This window comes from Lithobates pipiens, unplaced genomic scaffold, assembly GCF_037356315.1.
Source record: "Lithobates pipiens isolate NorthernLeopardFrog02 unplaced genomic scaffold, aLitPip1_a1.2 Scaffold_16, whole genome shotgun sequence".
In the NCBI taxonomy this organism is placed as follows: Eukaryota; Metazoa; Chordata; class Amphibia; order Anura; family Ranidae; genus Lithobates; species Lithobates pipiens.
Window position 1 is genome coordinate 196,575,016 of NW_027507748.1, and position 21,577 is coordinate 196,596,592.

The 21,577-nt window shown below is 41.3% G+C and overlaps 1 protein-coding gene across 3 annotated transcripts in view; it reads right to left on the reverse strand.

Annotated features, from left to right (window-relative positions):
• Positions 1 to 21,577, reverse strand: part of BCOR (BCL6 corepressor) — a 342,611-nt gene that overhangs the window by 96,719 nt on the left and 224,315 nt on the right. For all 3 annotated transcript variants that reach the window (XM_077480873.1, XM_077480871.1, XM_077480872.1), the window contains one exon: positions 14,063 to 14,142. The gene's annotated coding sequence lies outside the window, so the exon portion shown is untranslated. The remainder of the gene's footprint in view (positions 1 to 14,062; positions 14,143 to 21,577) is intronic.

The following is a 21,577-nucleotide window of genomic DNA, read 5'->3' on the forward strand; positions in this document are numbered from 1 at the left end:
ACTAAAGAGGGGAGGAGCCTTCCGGCTTGTTATCCTTACTAAGTTCAAAAGCCCTTCATATCTGATGGTATTAAGTTACATTAGTGCTTATGGAATGGGCAGCTTACAAATTTGGAAAGGCACCATCAATGTTGAAAAATATATCCAGGTTTTAGAGCAGCATATGCTCCCATCTAGACAATGTCTTTTTCAGGGAAGGCTTGCATATCTCAGCAGGACAACACTAAACCCCATATTGCATTTATGACAACAGTATGGCTTAGTAGTAGAAGAGTCCGGGTGCTTAACCGCTTGCCGACTGACTCATGCCGATATACGTCGGCAGAATGGCACGGATGCACAAAACCACGTACCCGTACGTCACTCCATCATCGGTGGTTAGCGGTCATGTGCACGTCACGCACCGTAGGAGTCGATGTCCGCCGATGGCCTGCGATCGCAGCAAGGAGAGGCAGAACGGGGAGATGCAAACAAGGCATTTTCCTGTTCTGCCTAGCAACATAACAGGGATCTACTGCTCCCAGTGATCGGGAGCAGTGATCTCTGTCATGTTCTAGTGAGCCCATCACCCCTACAGTTAAAACACACTTAACCGCTATGATCACCCCCTATTGTTTAACCCCTTCCCAGCCAGTGACATTTACACAGTGCATTTTTATAGCACTGATTGCTGTATAAATGTCAATGCTCCAAAAATAGTGTAAAAAATGTCTGATCTGTCTGCTGCAATGTCGCAGTCATGATAAAAATCGCAGATTGCTACCATTGCTAATAAAAAAATAACAAAATTGCCATAAATCTATCCCCTATTTTGTAGACACGATAACTTTTGCGCAAACCAATCAATATATGCTTATTGCGATTTTTTGTAACCAAAAATATGTAGAATACATATTGGCTTAAACTGAGGAAGAAACTAGTTTTTAAAATTTTTTTGGGGGGATATTTATTATAGCAAAAAGTAACAAATATTGCTTGTTTTCAAACATCGCTATTTTTTGGTTTATAGTGCAAAAAATAAAAACCACAGAGGTGATCAAATACCACCAAAAGAAAGCTCTATTTGTGGGGAAAAAAAGGATGTCAATTTTGTTTGGGTACAAAGTCGCACGACCGCACAAATGTCAGTTAAAACTACACAGTGCCATATAACAAAAAAGGGCCTAGTCATTAAGGGGGTAAATCCTTCCGGGGCTGAAGTGGTTAACCTGCCTGCCTGTGGTCCAGACGTCCACCAATTGAGAATATCTTGAACATCTTGAAAAGAATAATATGACAAAAAAGACCCAGAACTGTTGAGCAGTTCCTATATCAGACAAGAATGGGACAACATTCCTCTCCCAAAACTTCAGCAACTGGTTTCCTCAGTTCCCAGACATTTACAGAGTGTTAAATGAAGAAAGGATGCTACACCATGGTAAACATGGCCCTGTATCAACTTTTTTGAGATGTGTTGCTGCCAACAATTTCAAAATGAGCTCATTTTTCTCAGTTTAAACATTTCATGTTTTTTTTTTCTATTGTGAATAAAATATGGGTTTATGAGATTTGCAAATTGCATTCTGTTTTTATGTAGATTTTACACAATGTCCCACCTTTTTTAGAATTAGGTTTGTAGGAATAAGGTCACTGTGCATACATAATATACAGGAACATAAGTATTCTATAGGAATACGGTTACTATACATACATATTATAGAGGAACAAAAGTGCCATACAGGAATAGGGTCACTATACATACATATTATAGAGGTTATAAGTGCTATATAGGAATAAGTTGTAGAGGAATAAAAGCGCTTTATCGTAATAAGGTCACCATGTATACATATTGTAGACTCGTAGAGGAATGCCTAGTCTAGTATAAAGGAATAGAACTAAGGGCATTGAGCATGCATACATGTTGTAAAGGAATACAAATGTTATATAGGAATAGGACTAAGCTTACATATTATAGAGAAATACAGACGTTCTTTAAGTATAAGGTTTTCACTTTCACTTAACGCAAATCAGAGTGGTAAATGATCTCATGTGTACGAGGCGTCCTAAGGAATCTTTGTTGGCACCTTTGTGGATGAACTTGCCTTTGACATCAGTGTGAGATGGTTTTGAAATCATTCAGAATTCATTGACAGGTGAATTTTACCTGCAGTTGGCCTCTTTTGAAATGCAAAGAGCGGCTTTTGCATTCTTTTAGGCTTGTATCGGAATTGAAGCAGTTCTGCCGTAAATAAAAGCCCTTTGAAACAGGCCCTTAAGCCTCATACACACGATCAAATTTTCCACAGACAAAACCTCAGACTTTTGTCCGAAGGTGTGTGCCTGGATTTTTGTCTTGCATACAAACGGCAAGAAATTTTTGGCCAACAAACACGAACGTAGTGACGTACTACATGGTTTTTCCAGATCCTTAGCGCCACTCTTTGGGCTCCATCTGCTAATTTCGTGTTAGTAGACATTTGGTGAGTGTTGATCCGTGCGTTTTATTTCGTGCTTTTCAGTTTGTTTCTGAACGGCCGTTCGTCAACCAGACATGTTGTGGAATCGGAGGCGATAGTGTGTTATTTATTATTGGCCTTGGAGTTATTGCTTTGACCCAAGTCCAGTCCAGGAACAGGAGGAGGAGTTCTTGGACCAAAAATTGGTTGCTTTTTTAATCGTGACCAATTATGTATGGCTTTGCTGTGAGAGCTCCAGGAGAATAATCTGGATGATTTTTAGAATTATCTCACGAAGACGGACCCCTGCATTCACCATGGGTCCATTTGAAGTCTCTCTCAATGAAGTGTTGAGCATCTTCCAGCTTGTTATCCTTACTAAGTTCAGACCCCTGTATTCACCAGCTCTTGGCATTGTTGACCCCCTATATTAAGAAGCAGGACACATGCATGAGTCTTTTATTTTATTTTTTGGTTGAACAATGATTTGATTTGGTATATTTTCTATATTTTTGGATGCATAGAATGCACTTTTTGGTTAAGTTATATTGGCAGATAGCATGTCTAATTTTATTTGTTTTCTTATTTTAATGCACAATAAAAAAAGGTGTAGAATAATACTTGGCTATGTGTAGTACTTCAAATGACAGTTTGGGAGTAGGCAGTTACATTAAATAAAAAATACAATGTAAAATTGACAAGGGACACCAACATTGTTGTATCTTTGCTCTTAAAAACTACGGGATAATGGTGTTGTGGTAACTTGACCAAAAAAAAAAAAAAAGCATAATAATATTATTCTTGATATCACTAGAACAAAAAAGCCTTTGAAAATTAATTTGCAATAACTCCATCGGTATCACCAGCAAAGCAGCTTCATTATTATCCCATTAAATAAAGAAGAAGAGAATGTGCTCTGCATTTCAAGATTTCTTAATTTTCCACGTCACGAATGTTCTCCATTATGAACACTAGTTTACAAGACCGACCGATTCTGGCTTGTCCTCGCTTCCGAGCATGCCTGTTTGTACTTTGGACTTTTGTCCGACGGATTTGTGTACACACGATTGGAAAATCTGACAACAGACATTTGTCCGCAGAAAATTTTAAAGCCTGCTATCCAACATTTGTCCGTGGAAAATCCAACAATTGTCCGATGGAGCGTACAGACGTTTTTTCCACCAACAGCCTGTCATCACACATTTCCAGTTCGAAAATCCAATCGTGTGTTACGAGGCTTTAGACAAGTCCCACACAAGTGTTTTCAGATGAGAAAGTAATCAGACAGATTAAAAACGCTTATCTTATAGCTATTGTTCCCCCCTGATAAAAGCCAGCACCAGGACTGTCTGATGCCTGTGAGGCCATGCCCCCCTTTCTATTCCACAACCTGACAAGCAACACTCATGTATGCTAAGCATTCCCCATTTAAGCTGGCCATAGATGGATCAAAATTTGTCTGGTTTAGCAGGGCCTGAGAGGACTTTCAATCCATCTATCGGCAGGCTCATTGTACAGAAGTCAATCTCTCTTGACAACCAGCTTGCTGGAAAATTTTCACTGGATCAGTGCCACCGGCTATAGCCAGCAGTGCCGATCAGTGTGTTTTGAAGGGCGGAGGCCTCCCCGCTGTCAGAATACAATAGCTCAGCAGGAGGATTCCCCTATGAATCAATTCATTTTCTGTTGTCCAACTCACTGTTTGAATGAAAGAAAATTAATCATGTATGGCATGCCTTAGAGCTGAAGCTCAGCAACAATTAGACCAGGCTTTTATTTTCATTCATTCTCTGTCTAGAGCCAGCTTTGTCCACTTCCATAAATATAAAACATAGAATGTTGACAGAATTATCCATTCTCAGGCTGTGTAACATATTGATAATGCCAAGAGCACAACTTCTGCCTAAACTGCAATGAGCTACCACCATGTTGTCCATGCATATGTATGTAACCTGAAAAGAAAGGCCAGTTTGGTGGGCATCTACCCAGAGTTCTAATGCAGGCCATACATGGGTCGTATACCTAACAATTTGTAGATTGTAAATCAAAAATTTGCGCATTTTGTAATTCGATGGTGCCACCACTGATTTCAGCTGATTCCAACCAAGCCTTCAATTTCACCCCATGTTGTGGCAGGGTATCTTCTTTTCTTTCTAGGTCACAGCTCATGCGCATTTCTTTTTAAATTCTATTTCTCCCATGATTATCACATCATTGAATAGAAATTAGTTTGTTTTTCAAAACATTTCCAACATGGCGATCACTCAAATTCGATGGCCACACGAAAATCGGACAATACAGCGGCCCCACTAATGGTTGAAAATCAAACGATTATTTAAAGGTGTGATATGGCCGGCCTAAGGCTGCATTCACACCTAGGCATTTTTAATCACTGGCAGAATCGCCACGATTCTGCCTGAAATTTTGAAACACTCTGCTAAAATGACAAATCGCATAACTCAAATTTTAGATACCATTAATTTTGACATCACCTAACAACGCTGTGCGGTTCTGCCACAATTGTCTCAAGATAAATCGTGCTGCGATGGCACCAAACCACATTGCGTGAAGCTCGCTGCCCAAAAAAGGATCAGGAGCTGCTTGGCGTGATGCGGTTTGCCAACCACTCCACATTTTTAAGTGGCATTAAAATGAATGGCATCTGAAATTAGCATTGTGCGATTTGTTATTTTAGCAGAGCGTTCTAAAATCCAGGGCAAAATCACGGCAAATCTGCCCACGATTCAAAATGCCTAGGTGTGAATGCAGCCTAAAATATTGGATAAGAGATACAGTAATTTGATGGGTTCATTGTCAAATGTATACAGCTTTTGTATAATCTCTGTTATCGTTCCCTGAATATGGTTGGTCAGCACCCACCTTGACTGTTCATATACCTGGCATTACATTATAATCTGTTTACGCATGGACAGTTTAAACTATATGTCTGTATGATCTATCTCTTATTTTTATATTTTTTTGGCTTTAGATTTTTTTTTGTAATCTCCCACGCATTTTTTAAACGCTTGGTGCTGCCACTAATCTTGGGCCGTTAAAAGACTGATGCAAATTTGCTGCAGTTCATAAATGTTCTCCTTTTAATTACAGTTGTTGATGAAAGGTGGCTAATTATACTAGATGCTGCTGCTGGATATATAGGCACAATCTGGGTGCTAAAACATTGTTCTTATGTATGGATGTTGTACAAACATGCATGACTGCTTTGTGTGAACGTGCATGTTTGTGCCTATGCAGCAGTGAGAGAAGGGCACTCAGCTGTCATCTTGGGGGAAACTGTACCAACAGTTCTGCACTTACTGTAAATGATGCAAATATCAAACGAGTTGTAATTTTCAAATATATAAAAAAAAAAAAAGTAAAAGATTGGTGTGAAAATCTCATGTGTGACTCTGCCACTAGGCTCACATAAGCATCTGGATCAGAGAATAGCTGATAATGATTATGAGGCCATGACAGGTCTGTGAGACCAGAGACTCCATGTAGAGTTTTCTATTGTGAGATAGGAAGAAATCCTTTGTGATGCGAGTGCCACATGAACGCATCAGCTTAGGAAGATCATGCTGGGTCCTGGCGATGTAAATAGCGATGGGCAGATGTCTCCCTTCCCATTGTTCTCAAAGGCATCCGTCAGTGTGTAGCCAGCATTATAATGCACGTGTGATAAAGTGCATATACACACCTTTGTTTTCTACTCATTTCATGCCTATCGTCAGTTGATCTCGTGAAATCACACAGTGGAAACTTTCACAAATGGAAACTTTCTGTCTAGTTTGAGCCTTCAAAGACCAAAAGTGTATTTTCTTCAATGTAAAATACAAAGTGGAGCACAAATCTGCACATTAAAATGAAACAGACGTGGCCCGTGTAGTAAAATCCTATAATAGTTTCTAAAAGGAATAAGGCCTCCAGCCTTGGAAAGCAGCAACTTCAATCTTATTGGTCACCATGGGCCTTGCTTTCACGTTGGTTTGCATTTTTTAATAAAAGCAAAATCCCCTGTGAGTTCTGCTTGCAAAGATCACCGGCAAATTAAAGGCCAATGCATAAGGGCGTAGAGCTGCATTTTTACATCTTCCATACGCGAGTGAAATGAATACCGATCATGGTTGACCCTTAGTGGCGAACGCAGTCTCCAATACACATGCAGAGCAGGTCGGCACTGAAGTACATTTCAGAGGACATGGCGTATAAAGAAACGTCTCCCTGTGTCTCCTGAAGCCATCATACATCAGCTCAAGCATGTCAGCGCTGTTAACTTGGGGCTGGTATCCAGCTATACCTGTGTGTGCTTGAGTCCTTCCATTCAGAAGCAGTGTGCCCAATGATCCACACCACAATCTAGGTAAAAATTCCATGTTTCATTTCGTCTCACCTAGAAATGGTAATGTGTCAAAATAATGCTATGTACACACAAATTTGCACTCATTTGTGAAGTGGATTAATAGTAACCAATACTATTGTGGAGCCATTTATAAAGACATTTGTGTCTATATAGCATCAGTCTCATGTTTGTTGGTGGTTCTGATGGCATATTTGGCAGGGCAGCTTAGAATATTAGCTGCTGCTTTTCTCCAAAATCATTTGTGCAGTCATCAAAGATCATGCTCCCTGCTGATTGTAGTGGTCCAACTCTAATTCAGAAGGGTGTGTATCAGACCTCTGCTGAGAGACTGCTGCTTACATAAAGAGAACAAGGGTCCCTTTCTCTGAAGCATGCTAGCAAGGGACATTCTTTTCTACTCAGGTTGAGACTGCCTTCTAAAGAGATCCGTTAAGGCTTTGAACACCATTTGTTTCAATGCACCTGGAATATATTTAGCCAGGGCTTTTTTTTCTCAAACAATAGGTGCTAGAACTTAACCACAGCCCCACAAAACCCCTCCAGACCCCCCCCTACACACACCCTCCAAATCACATCAAACAGTGGGTGTGTTCAGTTACATTTCACAAAAACAGTAGGAGGGTCTTAAAGGGGCATTAAATACCAGGATTGCATTACATACAGAGTGCAGAGCTGTCACTTATAAACACAGAAACCAGAGTTCTGTGTTTACAAGTGATTGCGTGTGAGCAGACACCAAAGGGTCTGAACCAGAGGTGGTGGAACTGAGTTCCACCAAGTTCCCCTTGAAAAAAAGCCCTGTATTTAGCTGATTTAAACTGAAAGTTCAGTTTTCTAAACTGCTATCATCTCCCCTCCATCTATATAGAATCTCAAATGGATATGCCAAAATCCCTCTTATTTAGAGATTATGAACATTTTCCAGAAGGAAAACATCAACTCAACCTTCCTTAGGATGGCTACACGCACTGGCCACTTTATTAGGTACACCTTGCTAGTACCGGGTTGGATCCCCTTTTGACTTCAGAACTGCCTTAATTTTTCGTGCCATAGGTTCAACAAGGTGTTGGAAATATTCCTCAGAGATTTTGGTTCATATTGACATGATAGCATCACATAGTTGCTGCATATTTGTCAGCTGCACATCCGTGATGTGAATCTCCTGTTCTACCACATCCCAAAGGTGCTCTATTGGATTGAGATATGGTGAGTGTGAAGGCCATTGGAGCACAGTGAACACATTGTCACATTCAATAAACCAGTTTGAGATGATTTGAGCTTTGTGACATGGTGCATTATCCTGCTGGAAGGAGCCATCAGAAGATGGATACACTGTAGTCATAAAAGGATGGACATGATCAGCAACAATACTCGGGTAGTCTGTGGTGTTTAAACAATGCTCAATTGATACTAAAGGGTCCAAAGTGTGCCAAGAAAATATCCGCACACAATTACACCACCACCAGCCTGAACTGTAGATACAAGGCAGGATGGATCCATGCTTTCATGTTGTTTACGCCAAACTCTGACCTTACCATCTGAATGTCGCAGCTGAAATTGAGACTCCTCAGACCAGGCAACGTTTTTCCAATCTTCTATTGTCCAATTTTGGTGAACCTGTGCAAATTGTAGCCTCAGTTTATTGTTCTAAGCTAACAGGAGTGGCACCCGGTGTTGTCTTCTGCTGCTGTAGCCCATCTGCTTCAAGGTTCGATGTGTTGTGCATTCAGAGATGGTATTCGGCATAGCTTGGTTGTAACAAGTGGTTATTTGAGCTACTGTTGCCCTTCTATCATCCCTGCCCATTCTCCTCTGACCTCTAACATTAACAAGCCAACTAACAAGCCATTTTCGTCCACACAACTAATGCTCACTGGATATTTTCTCTTTTTTGGACCATTCTCTGTAAACCCTAGAGATGGGTGTGCATACAAATCCCAGCAGATCAGCAGTTTTTGAAAAACTCAGACCAGCCCGTCTGATACCAACAACCATGCCACGTTCAAAGTCCCTTAATTCTGCTTTGTTCCCCATTCTGATGCTCAGTTTGAACTTCAGAAAGTCTAAGTAACTAAGTTGCTGCCAATGCGATTGGCTGATTAGAAATTTGTGTTACCATGCATTTGAACATGTGTACCTAATAAAGTGGCCGGTGAGTGTATTTAGCTGATTTAAACTGAAAGTTCAGTTGGGCTATATTACACTATTATCCTCTCCCCTCCATCTACATAGTATCTCAAATGGGTATTCCAAAATCCCTCTTATTTAGAGATTATGAACATTTTCCAGAAGGAAAACTTACATAAACTAAAACTTCCTTAGGATGTCTACTGTATGTAAAGATGCAAAACAAGCTCTCATGACCTTGCACCAGGTCGCTATAGTGACTAGAAGTTGCGTCCTGGCACCTGGGCTGCCCCCAAATGCTTCCACACTCCCCCTGCTATGTATCATTGGCTCCGCTTGCCATATGCGGGGCCTGGGTCCGGCATAGTAGGTGCCGCCGGGTAGAAGGGAGGGAGGAGAACGGATACAAGTCCATTAATCTTCTTTTAATAAAGCCCGCTCTCTTCCCCTTCTTGTTACTGACCCGGAAGTGACGTGTATGACGTCAAGGCTGGGAAAGAATGTACTGCAGTGTGATGTACATTGCATTACATTCAGTGGAGTACAGGGGAGGCATCTAGGGTCTTGAGACCCTGGATGTCTCATTAAAGAGAACCTGTCATCAAAAAAAAAAATCATCACATGTGATGAAAAAAAAAAAGAATAGTGAAAAAAATGTTTTTCTTTAAATATAAAAGTAAAGAAATGCAGCGCTTAAATTTTCATAAAAGCAAAGCAAACATCCATCAATCTAGAGAGGCACCTGATAGGTGAATGAACCTTGACTAAAAAGATGAGCAGTGATCTTCCACCAACACCACAGTAAGCCAAGCCTCTTAGGCCTCTTTCACACGGACTGTCCGTTCATGTCCGCCTGTCAGTTTTTTTAGGTGGACCTGAACGGACGCTCCATAGACCTCTATAGAGCATCGGATGTCAGCGGTGACATGTCCGCTGACATCCGACCGGCTCCAATCTGAAAAAGTGTGACAGAGGAAGAACCTACTTTTCCATCTGTCTGCGGACCGGATCAGGTGACGACGGACTCTACGGTCTGTCTTCATCCGATCCCCCATAGGGGAGAGCGGTGCTCTAACAGGTCCGTCCCTGAGCAGTGTGCAGAGACAGACTTGTCATGTTCCTGCTCAGCAACGATCGACGGAGCAATCCCCCCCTGAGCAGAACAGGCTCCGTACACGGACACATCTGTGTGAAGGAGCCCTTACCCTTACAACTGGATGACTAGATTATAGGTGATCAAAAAACGCCCAAATATCAATCCACCACAGACTGCTCCAGCATGGATCCAGGCATCACTCCTCATGTTTAAAGGTGTAAAAACAAAACCACTTCATGGTGTAGTATTACAAAACTGTTTGAATTTATTAAAACCACATCTATATACTCACACAGTAGTAGATATAAACAAGCATGTCATATGAAAAGTTCCTGATGGTTTCAAACTGACAAGATGGCGTTGGTCCTTATGCACAGGGACGCCACGTGTCCAAAAACTCAACCCAAAACCTAAAGTTACACCCAAACGCATAAAATACCCCCCCCCCCCAAAAAAAATGTAGGCCCCCTCCACCCCTACATATACGCACGTACAAATGTAAATGCAGGCTTTGGGGCGCCTACAGCTGAAATAGTCAATTGCAATACACGTTACATATCATCGCGCATGCAGGAATAAGAGCAATAATTCTAGCACCAGACCTCCTTTGTAACGCTAAATAAAGCTTTGTTAATTAAGAAAAAACTGGCTCCTAACTTTTTTAGGTGGCTCTTAGATTTAAAGCAAAATTTGTCAAGCCCTGCCTGATACAATTGTTATTTAGAATCTATTAAAATATGGGGATATTTTTGCAACCAGAATCAACATACTATATTTTCTATGGGGGGGGGGGGAATAAAAAAAAAGCTTTTGCCTGTATTTATCTACTTCCTCTCGAATGACGATTTTATTTGTTATTCTTTTTTTTTCAGATCCTGAAATCTTTCCTGGTAAATATGTAGAAAACTGTTGAAATCCTAGGTATAAGTACGAACAGCATTACATTGATGTGCGTAGTGCTGATTTAATAAACATGCTCTCAGTTCATTTGTTTCCTCTAATGGATAGTTGATTGTACTAAGCATGTTTCCTTCAACCTACTATAGCATAGATTAACACTGCGTGGCCTGATGAAAAATGGGTGAAAAAAAAAACACTAAAAGCAACTATATGGTTAATTCAGTGTTGTCAGAGGCAGTATGAGAACATTACCCTACCATACATTCCAGGCCTCTCTGGCAGAAAAAAGGGTTGTAGGACAGATGAACAATCACGGGGAATATTCAGCATGCTAGCAGAGTAGATGCAGCGTAACAGGCTATGATTGAACGGAAATAGTCTGCCATCTGTCCTGAAAGAGGCGTTTTCGTAGCTTGTTGTTGCAAAGCTGTTCCCAGCCAGGGGAATGCATGTTGTTAAAAGCCTGGATAAGTTCCGAGACGTGTGCGGGAAAAGGCTGAGATCCCACAACAAGAGCTGTAAAGATCTGCTGCCACTTCTCTGTGCGTAATACGCAAATTCTTTTCAACTTTCAGAACCTTAGACCGCTGGTGGTTAGTGTGCACAGTAATTCCAAATGTCACAAAACAAAATATAAACAAGGGTTTTGTAACAAAAAAGGCAGAGATATGCTTGTCTGTTGTTCATGCTTTCCAAGGACGAACCAAGAAATGAAGGCCTGCACTAGAATATTTTATTTATTAGATGTACCCTATTTCTGAATGTAACTTATTAGAGTTGTCTTAATGGGATGGTGGTATGAAGCACACGAAAAGTAAAGTTGGTCATTAATGGTTCGATTGGTTTTGCCGTTAGTCAGCCGGCTGAATGAAACAAAATGAACAGATCCTTCCATCCACACAAGTGAGGGAGATGGAAAAATACCCCACCGGGACATTGTATTCTGACAGCGGGACTCTCCATGGTCAGAGTCGGGGAAAGATTTCCATAATTCTCCTTCAACAGAAGTTGATAACAACTGACTTTTGTCAAGTAGGGGTGGCCACACATGGATCAAGATTTTGGCTGGTCCCCGCGAATCCAGCCACATTTCAATCCATCTATAGCAAGCTTAACATGGAGTAACTGTCCAGCAATGCAGCAGTGTCTATGAAAGTGTAATATTTTGTCAGGTTTGCCATTTCAGAGTTGTCTACCATCTACATTTCCCTCCAGTGTCCTCATGTCAACAACTCAAACATCCTTCTTTAAACTATAGCCATGGATAATCAGCTAAATTCAATGTATAGCTTGCCAAGTTCAGAACTGTGTGCCTACCCAGGTTCCACAATGACTTTACCAACCATCAGTCCAAAGCAAGTGAAAGAAAACTTTATAAACCACCAGCTGTCATTTTAGGCCTGGATTGACAGGTGTAAGCTACTACATGTTTATGGGTGCTAAAGGCTCCAACTCACAAAAACGTAAGAGAAGCAGCTCAAAGAAGGTTCACCCTTTGTTCACCCAAAACCCCAAGTCCTACCTTACAGCTGCCTCTTAGACCCCTTTCACACAGTGCCCCCCATATTGTCGGCGGTAAAACGCCAATATTTTTAGTGGCGTTTTACCGTTGGATTTGCTGTGCATTCCGGCCATTAGCGCTTTTAACCCCCACTAGCAGCCAAGAAAGGGTTAAAACCGCCCACAATGGCGTTTTGCCGGTGGTATGGCCGCGATGCGCCATTGATTTCAATAGGCAGGAGTTGTGGAGGAGCAGTAAACACATTGCTCCTTCACCGCTCCAAAGAAGCTGATGGCAGGACTTTTCCTGACGTCCTGCCAGCGCACCACTCCAGCGTGAAAGCCCTCGGGTTTTCACACTGGAGACAATGGAGCAGCTGTTTGAGGGTGGATTGCAGGCGCTATTTTTAACGCTATATCGTCTGCAAAATGCTCTCGGTGTGAAAGGGGTATTAGGACATGTGGTGGTGGGTAATGAACAGACTTGCTCCCTTTCACCAAATATTGGAATTTCATATACAAAAACAATGCTTGACCTTTAGCACTTTTCCTCTCAACTCCTCAAGAGGTATACCCAATGTGTATGTTCTACTTCCACAGAAACTGACCCTATCCATGTTATTTTTCATGCACACCATTCAAACCATGCCATGGCAAAAACAATTTATTGGTGATCTCAATATTTTAAGAGGATACTTATGATAAGGCTAATGGCGTCAATACCTTCTGAGTCACTGGCCCAGAACACATACATGCTAAGTATTTGATGCAAACCAGTGACTTAAGCCAGCCATGCATGGATGGAAATCCAGCCAGATCAGCAGGGACCGGGCGAGATTTGATCCATGTATGGGCAGGCTGATTGTACCCAAGCTGATCCATCGACTGACTTGGGTTCAACCAGCCTGTCAGATTTTTTTACTTTCAATTACTGCCAGCAGCTAAAGCCACTAGCAGTAATCATTGTATTCTGCTGGCCGCAAAGGCTGACTGTTTTGATGGGGGATTTGTGTGATTTTCTTTCCTTCCACCCACGGTGGAAGGAAAGAAAATTGAGTCATCTATGGGCTGCTTGCACTTAATATATCTTTCCATGTTTGTTTTTTATTGAATTTACTGCCTGAAGATTAGCTTTAACCTCATTCGATAAGCATCACAAGGAATTAAGTCCAGAAAAACCATTGCAACCAACCAGAATTTACTTAACAACGGTACAAGACTATTATGATACTATAGATACTGTACTTTAAGCTTAGCACTTTGCTCCTTGTACTTAAAAAAAAAAAAAATGAATTAGTCTGAAAAAAACACAAATTTTAATGGTTTTCCTGTGCCTCAAACATGCATTCATAAATGTAGAGATTTGAATCTTTCACTGTGTATCCTACATCAGAACACTCCTGAATCAGAAAAATAGCTTTGATACCATGCTTTAGAAGAGTCTTATTTTTTCTTTGCCAGTAGGATGCAGTGGTGAAGGTGGGCATGGACATGACCATTTTCAATTGCCAGGTCCTGAACTGCATAGGAGTTGTATGCCCATTCCAAGCGTCTGCTTTTACATTGGGTTAGAGTCCTTCTTCAATTTTATAGACAACAAGATCATACACAAATTAGGGACCTAATGTCTTTTGTACTTACCAAGTCTGGCGCTTAAAGCCAATATCTAGAACTCAGTCCACTAAACTTCTTCCGGCCCGAAACAATTTCATACCATCAACCTATAGGGGAAATTAAACAATAGAAAGTATTATGAATTACTATGACTGGCCATAAAAAACAGATTTTACATTTGATGTAAGTGATAATAGTGTGCTTTTGACAATAAATGCATAGATACTTTCCAATCTCTATAAACTTGTCAATCTCTCTCTCATTACCACGGGTGCTCCATTTCAGTCATTTGGGTGAGCTCCTGGGGAAACAGTGGTTACTCTCAGTCCTACAGATGACTTGCAGATATTTTCTCACCCATCATACTTGTAGAGATAACTATAAGCCTATGGCTAGTCAAAGTAACTAAAGTCTACTACACACTGCTAATTTTTTATTTTTTTTTGTTCAACGCAGCAGGCTGAATGAAAAAAAAAAAAAAGCTTAGGTCGGAGCTGTTGTACTAACAATCCGACATTAGTACAGCCACCCCCCCTGCTGCGCTATTGTGTTGTGACAGTGGGGTCATCCCAATATGTCCAACTAATTGTTTTCCTCAATATTGGATGAGGGTTTTGGCGGTGCTCTCTCTCCTTATCCCAGCTATTGTCGTGAGATACGACATTTCGTTCTACTGTATGTTCTTACGTGTAGTGGAAAGACAATAAAGTTTGACTTGACTTGATCTTCATCTCATAGTAATATCTAGCATTAGAGAATAGCTATAGGGTTAGAATAATCAGTGAATAACAGTTCTCACAGAAGACGGGTTTCTTCCGGGTACTCTGGATTCCTCCCACACTTCAAAGACATGCTGGTAGGTTAATTGTCTCCTGTCTACATTGGCCCTAGTATGCGTATATATGAATGTGAGTTAGGGACCTTAGATTGTAAGCTCCTTGAGAGCAGGGACTGATGTGAATGTGTAAATGTAATGTATATGTGTAAAGCGCTGCGTAAATTGACAGCGCTATGCAAGTACCTGTAATAATAATATTAAAAGCCAATGTCGTTCTGTGATCATGCTGTTGTGTGATCGGGGATTGCCAGTGCTGGTAAATGTTTTCTCTTGCTCTTTGTAAGTTGAGGAGCAGTTATAAGGCCCGTCGCAGTGACACTGGCGACACAATGTATGCATGTGTTGCCATTAATTGTTAATTGAACCCAGTACACATGCAGTATAAAGTGCATTTGCACTAGAGCATACCACAAAACAAATGCTCTGCGTGTTGTGGTTCACTTTGTTTAAAAAAAAAGAGAAGGAATTTTAAAATGTTCGAATGATCTGTCTGATGCAACACACATCAAACCTGTGCATTGAAGCGCACTGCGTTGTGGTAAGAATGGACCTTTTTGAAAGCATGCAAGGGTAGCAAAACAAAGGAATCGCCCATGTAGGAAATCTTTAAGCATCTGGGAAACACCACAACAAGATTAATCTCAGATGTACTAGAACACAGAGATAAACTTGTGAAAGGGCCTTTAATTAACAATCTCATTCCAGTCTGCAGGAGCCATGAACACTAGAGCATTAACACAAAGCAACTGAATTGTTGTATAGTAAGACGGTGAAAACTGATCAACACAATTGGCGTTTAAAAATCTGCGAGCTTGTGTAGAATACCTATTGCGGTTAAAAAAAAACACAGGAAATGTAGGATGACTGAAAACTGGCTGTTGCTATGCCCTTTTTATTAGGTTAGCATTGTATCCAGCTAAGCCTCCAATCAAGAAAACAAACTTTCCTAATGCGAAGGTATTGCTAAACAGTATATATTGTAGAATAATTAAAGGCAAAAAGCTTACATGTGCCTTCATGAGTCTAGAGCTGGAGAACATATTAGATTGTACATTATGTCCGATATGTGATTTAATTTAATTTATTAAAGTGACAAGGATCTATTTGCTTTTATATCTTCGGTCAATTTTTATCCTTTTTTCAACACTGGAAATATACAGGACTTATTTTTCTAAATTAGCCTTTCAATGCCTCCTATGGCATAACAGCTTTTAGAAGATCCATCATTATTTTTTAACTGTTCTAGGCCTCATGGGACAAAGTACATGTAGTACTTGGACCCATGTTCCTAGGTGCTTCCTAACCCTAGCTATCAGGTCCAAAATTCAGTCCCTCTGCCGTGGGCCTTTTCAACAACAGCTAGGAAGGAGAAAGACACTTTTTAAGGGCAGTGTGCCCCAGCTCTGAGCACTTTCCTGGACATGCATTGATATCAGTGCTAAAAAATGTGCAGTTACTGTGCTAATGAAACTGGCTGGGAAGGGCTTAACATCAGGGGCAATCAAATGTGTTCCAAGCGAGTGTTTGTGTACTGTCAGCAATCATGGGTGCCGGTGGACATCGAGTCTGCGGTACACACAGCAGGAGTGAGTCACCGGCAGCACGCATCAGATCCAGAAGTGTCGGATCACATACTAGGTACGTGATTCGGCCCAGCCATGCCACTTTGCCACCGTATATCTAAGTTATACAGTTGGCAAATGGTTAAATATACTTTTGAAAGTGTTTTGTTATATTTGTTTGATAAGTACAAAAAAAACCTGTTGATCCTTCCAATAATCTTGTCAGCTGATAACTTTCTGTGCTCTCTGCCTTTGTTGCATTTTTTTAAGTTTGTATATTTCGGAGTACCGTAGAATCCTTCCCCTCCTAATTGTAGACTTTAGGGGGTGTTTTTGTGGTTCTGTCTGTATGGTGAGTGACTGTTGTCACCATAGGACAAGAATTGTGTTAGTGAGAGGATCGCCAGATGCTCTTGGGTTTAGCTATACTTTAATGGTTTTGCAATGGGGCCCTATAACATAAAGTCATGCACCTGCATGAACTGATACGGAAATGACAATTGGGCCATGCTGTGGTGCAGTAATACAGCAATGAACTGATCACTAAAAGTGGTTGTGATTTTACGATGACCTTTGTCAACATGGTAAAAAATCAACCAAGTTTTCACCATGTGACCATAGCATCTATACATAGTTGTCACACATAACAGCCTGTACACACGATCCGAAAATCAGGCTGAAAAAAAAAAAAAAAACACTTTTGAAGCGATCGTACGATAATCAGATCGTCAGTACAGAGCTTTCGAGAGCATGAAAATTCATCCGATAGGACAAACACAAAAAATGTTGTCGTATGACACCGGATTGTACGATTTTCATTTAATCAGTACAGTTGTCATCTGAAAACACAATAGAAATACACTACAACACATGACATCATTTGCAATTTTTTATTCTGTCGTACGAGAATTTTCATAACTTTAGTAACCTCTCTATTTTCGAAATGCGATGAAGCATACAAAAAAAAAAAAAACTGGACAATCTGTCATCCGATTTTTGGATGGTGTGTACAGGCCATTATTGAGAACCCTTATAGACACACATTTCATTAATGGCCCAATAAAGTGGTTGTATACCCCTTTAGCACATTTTTACCTACAGGTAAGCCTATAAAAAAGCGGTTTAGGATATATTCACCTTGCATGCAGCCGTTGACGTCAGTGGCGCATGCGCAGTTCGAAGGTCCAGCAAATCATGCAGGAACTTGCTGGAATGGAGGGCTCCCACGCGCATGCATGATGTCATTGTGGCTCCGCCCACTAACAGCACCGGAGCCGCAAACCCGGAAGAATCAACGAGGCAAAATGTCAGCTCCCTCGGTGGTGACTGAGAGACAGTGCAGGGGCTTCGTTCTAAGGTAAGTATTTCATAATTGTGCATACTAGCTCATTATGCCTTTGCCTTATAGGTTTTTTTTTTCTGGGTATACAAACACTTTAATGTCTATGCATGTGCATAGAGGTGCATTTCTTTGTAGTGTTAGGCAGATAAGTTGCCTTGCGTCACTGTGTTTATCTTTTGTAGGTTATCATGCGTTTTGATGCATTTTTGATTTTGGGGTGGATAGGGTTAACAGCCTTTGACCAAGGCTTGTTAATACCGCTTGCCAATGCAAAACTTGTTTTAAGCTTTTTCATGTGTTGCCAGTGACTTCTATGGGTCTCCCAATGCATAAAATATATAGAAAAGAAGGTCATATTTTTCAAAATGCATTGCAATGAGATGCAAACAGGCATAATTTTTATTATGGAGGAGCTGGACACATGTTTTAGAGCACTGCATCATGTGCGTTAAAATGCAACAGCGTAAATGTGTTCTCAATCCTCTAAAAAGTCCCAGCCTGCTCCACACAAACAAACTATAATAAGCATCCAGCCAAGCATGTGGAAAAAGATGTCTCCCTCACACCAGGCACAGAGATGTGGTTAGCAATGGGTTGCAGGCAGCTCGCTCACAGCACAATACGTGCAGCGGAAAAGCGAACGCAACTGAAGTATAAGCTGTGTCATAACCGCTGCTCCCCGCTATGTGTCTGTGATTGGGAGGTCTGCCCAGCCTCCTGCCTTTTAACCTCTCATGTTCAGGAACTTACTCAACCTGACTATTGCCTCTGCATTCAGCTCAATTGTGACAGCAGGCCTCTATGGCGGTCCATTTCACCCTCTTCTACGAAGAACATTGTGCTGTCTATTACAGGAATCCATTGCTAGACAAATGATGATGCCTGCCATTATAATCAAGCAATGCAACTGTTAACAGAAACCCGTCTGCTAGTTTACTTATCTGCTGACTGTAATCCCCAGCACAACAAGGAAACTAACCAGTCATTTCCATTCTCTTTTCACAGGAAATATTCCTAGGGTTAAGCTAAGGCTAAGGAAACTGCAGGCCTTCGTTTGCTATTAAGGAATCTATAGACACCGGGCTGATCTCGGGCCATCCACAAGGCAAGCTAGGCATTAGCCTTGGGCCTGGTGGATGTCCAAGGGACCCAGTTACAACCTTCCTGCTCCTGCACTAAACCAGGGGGCTAGAACTTGTAGTCACAGATGTGTACCTGCCACCACCCCCTGCACTTGGAGGGAGATGGTGTCTAATGTACCAAGTTACGATAGTACGGCCAGAATGGATTACCTGTAGTTACTGCAGTCTTTATCAATGTCAAGAAAAGAAATGGGGGAAGGCAAAGCTGCTACTTTATCAGTGGATGGCCCTGCCTGATCAACAAAAGTTGATCAAATTATTTCAGAGGAGCCGGATTGAAAATTATTGTTGGAACAGCACTGGCAGCCAATCAGCTGCAGGTATTGTTCAGTTATTTTGACAGCCAGTGTTAGCGGCTGTCAAAATAAAAAATAGCCTGCTGGGGGGGGGTTAGCCTATTATCACCATTAGTGTTTATGGAAGAATTTGTTAAATTTAATTTGTTCAGCCTGCAGCCCGAACAAAAGAAATCTAGTAGTGTTTGGCCAACCCTTAAGAGACATTTGCCAGCACACCATGGATCGACAGGGTAGCGTCCAATTGGATTTTATTGCATGATCACAACACAAAGCACTGCTTTGTGTTGTGATCATGCAATAAAATCTGTTTGGACACTACCCTGTCGATCCATGGTGTGCTGGCAAATGTCTCTATTGTGACTTTCTGAACCAGTTCCCAGCTGGCTATTGCTGCAGCACCCAAATCCTTTAGAGCTTGTCCAGGAACGTGTGCGATGGGAATATGGAGTATGACCAACCCTTAGAGCACCTTATCCAAGCCCCCCCCATAAACTGATGCTATGGGTGTCAACAGTGTGCCCCTTTTCCATAGACTAAATACAAATGTTTACACAATGCAACAGTTTATATTACGGAACCTGTCTGGTTTAAAATAGTGTGGGTTACCGCTACGCATATTAACACATGGGTATATGCACCTAATTTTCAGTTGCATCACAACAACTTCTGCGATGTGGAAGATAATGGACCGATCTTTTATCTTGTATTTTAATCACTAGGATCTTTAAGCTTTAAACCCAAACTTTCTATTGGTTCATTTCATTTAAATGGAAGATGTTATTATGTCTGTTATCCCTGTCGCTGCTGGTATGCCACTGGAGTACACTGGAAGGATCCTTCCCTTTTTAGTGCAGAAAAAGGAAAGATCTGCCTGCCAAAAGGTGGCCGCAGATCTGTAAGGGCGATCCTTCGTGCATCTACCATACGTTCTGTGTACCCTAGGGGCAAGCTGAGAGCTCCATAAACTTGTAAGGTCAGTAGCCAACAGTGGGCAGCTGGTAAGATTAGAAACCTACCATAGATATGAGGTTGTCAGCTGCGACATGTGGTATGAGCAACATGTGTACTGAAGATATTCATGTTATAGTTTTCCTGTATAGGAAGGGATGGAAAAAATGTGGATACTGTACAGTATGTAACCACAACATGACCCTATTTCTGGCACACATCCATGCAATCGAGAATGCAGACCACACCACAGATGGGTCTGGACAGGACTGTGGTCTGCATTCTTCTCTGCTCAATTTGAACTAAGTGTGCATCTCCAGGGAAACCAAATGTGGATTTATAATGAACATAAATATGGTCACCTATGGCTTATAGCAAATGCCATTATCACATGTGTATATAAGGTTAGCCATACATGCATAGTTTTCTCTTTTTCAGCCCACGGACTGAACAAGACAAATTAATCAAGAGGAATCGACACTGTTGGCTATTGTATTCAGACAGCCGCAGTATGCACGGCTGCCTGAATAGTCAACTAGGGACTGCAGTCACCTAAACAATGATTCTCAATGGATATAGTCACTGTTTGACCCACAGTTTTCTACCTGGCCCTTTTAATTTTGAAACATACTTGTGTTGATCCGGGTGGTTCCAATAGGACAACCCATGGATCAAATTTAAGCAGTATGTGGGCAGCTTAATTCTGTAAGACAAGTGAACATCATGCATTGCACTTTAGTTAATTATTTTGTTTAATGTATTTATATTTCTATAGCACTCCCATTGAGAACCAAAAAGCCTTTATCTGCTTTTGGGGCAGAAGGTGAGGCAGCAATCATGGGAGCACTCAATAGAATATTACACTAAAAGACAGAAACCAATTAACCTACCAGCATTTCTTTGGCGTGTGGGAAGAAACCAAGGTACCCGGAGGAAACCCATACCAGCACATGGAGAACATGCAAACTCCATGTAGTTAGCATCCTTACAGGAACTTAAGCCAAGGACCCCAGTGCTGCAAGGCAGAACTGCTACCCACTAAGCCACTGTGCTGCCCTTTATGCTAATAATTGGAGCCTGACTCTACATAGGGCAGTAGAATATTAACACTGAAATAAAGGTAGTGGAAACATTTGATAGTTAATTGTAAGACTGTGTACCAGCCACATACCAAGCTCTGAAAACCCATACACACTATTAGATTTTCTGCAGATTTTTGTCTTCAGATTTACCAAAACCATGTAGTGTAAGGGCCTGCCTGATTGCATACAAATTGAAACTCTTAAAGCGGAGTTCCATCCATTAAAATGTCAGCAGCTACAAAAAATGTAGCTGCTGACTTTATAATCAGACACTCACATGACCCATGGTCCAGCGATGGGGGCATATGAAGCCCCCCTCCTCTCCAAGG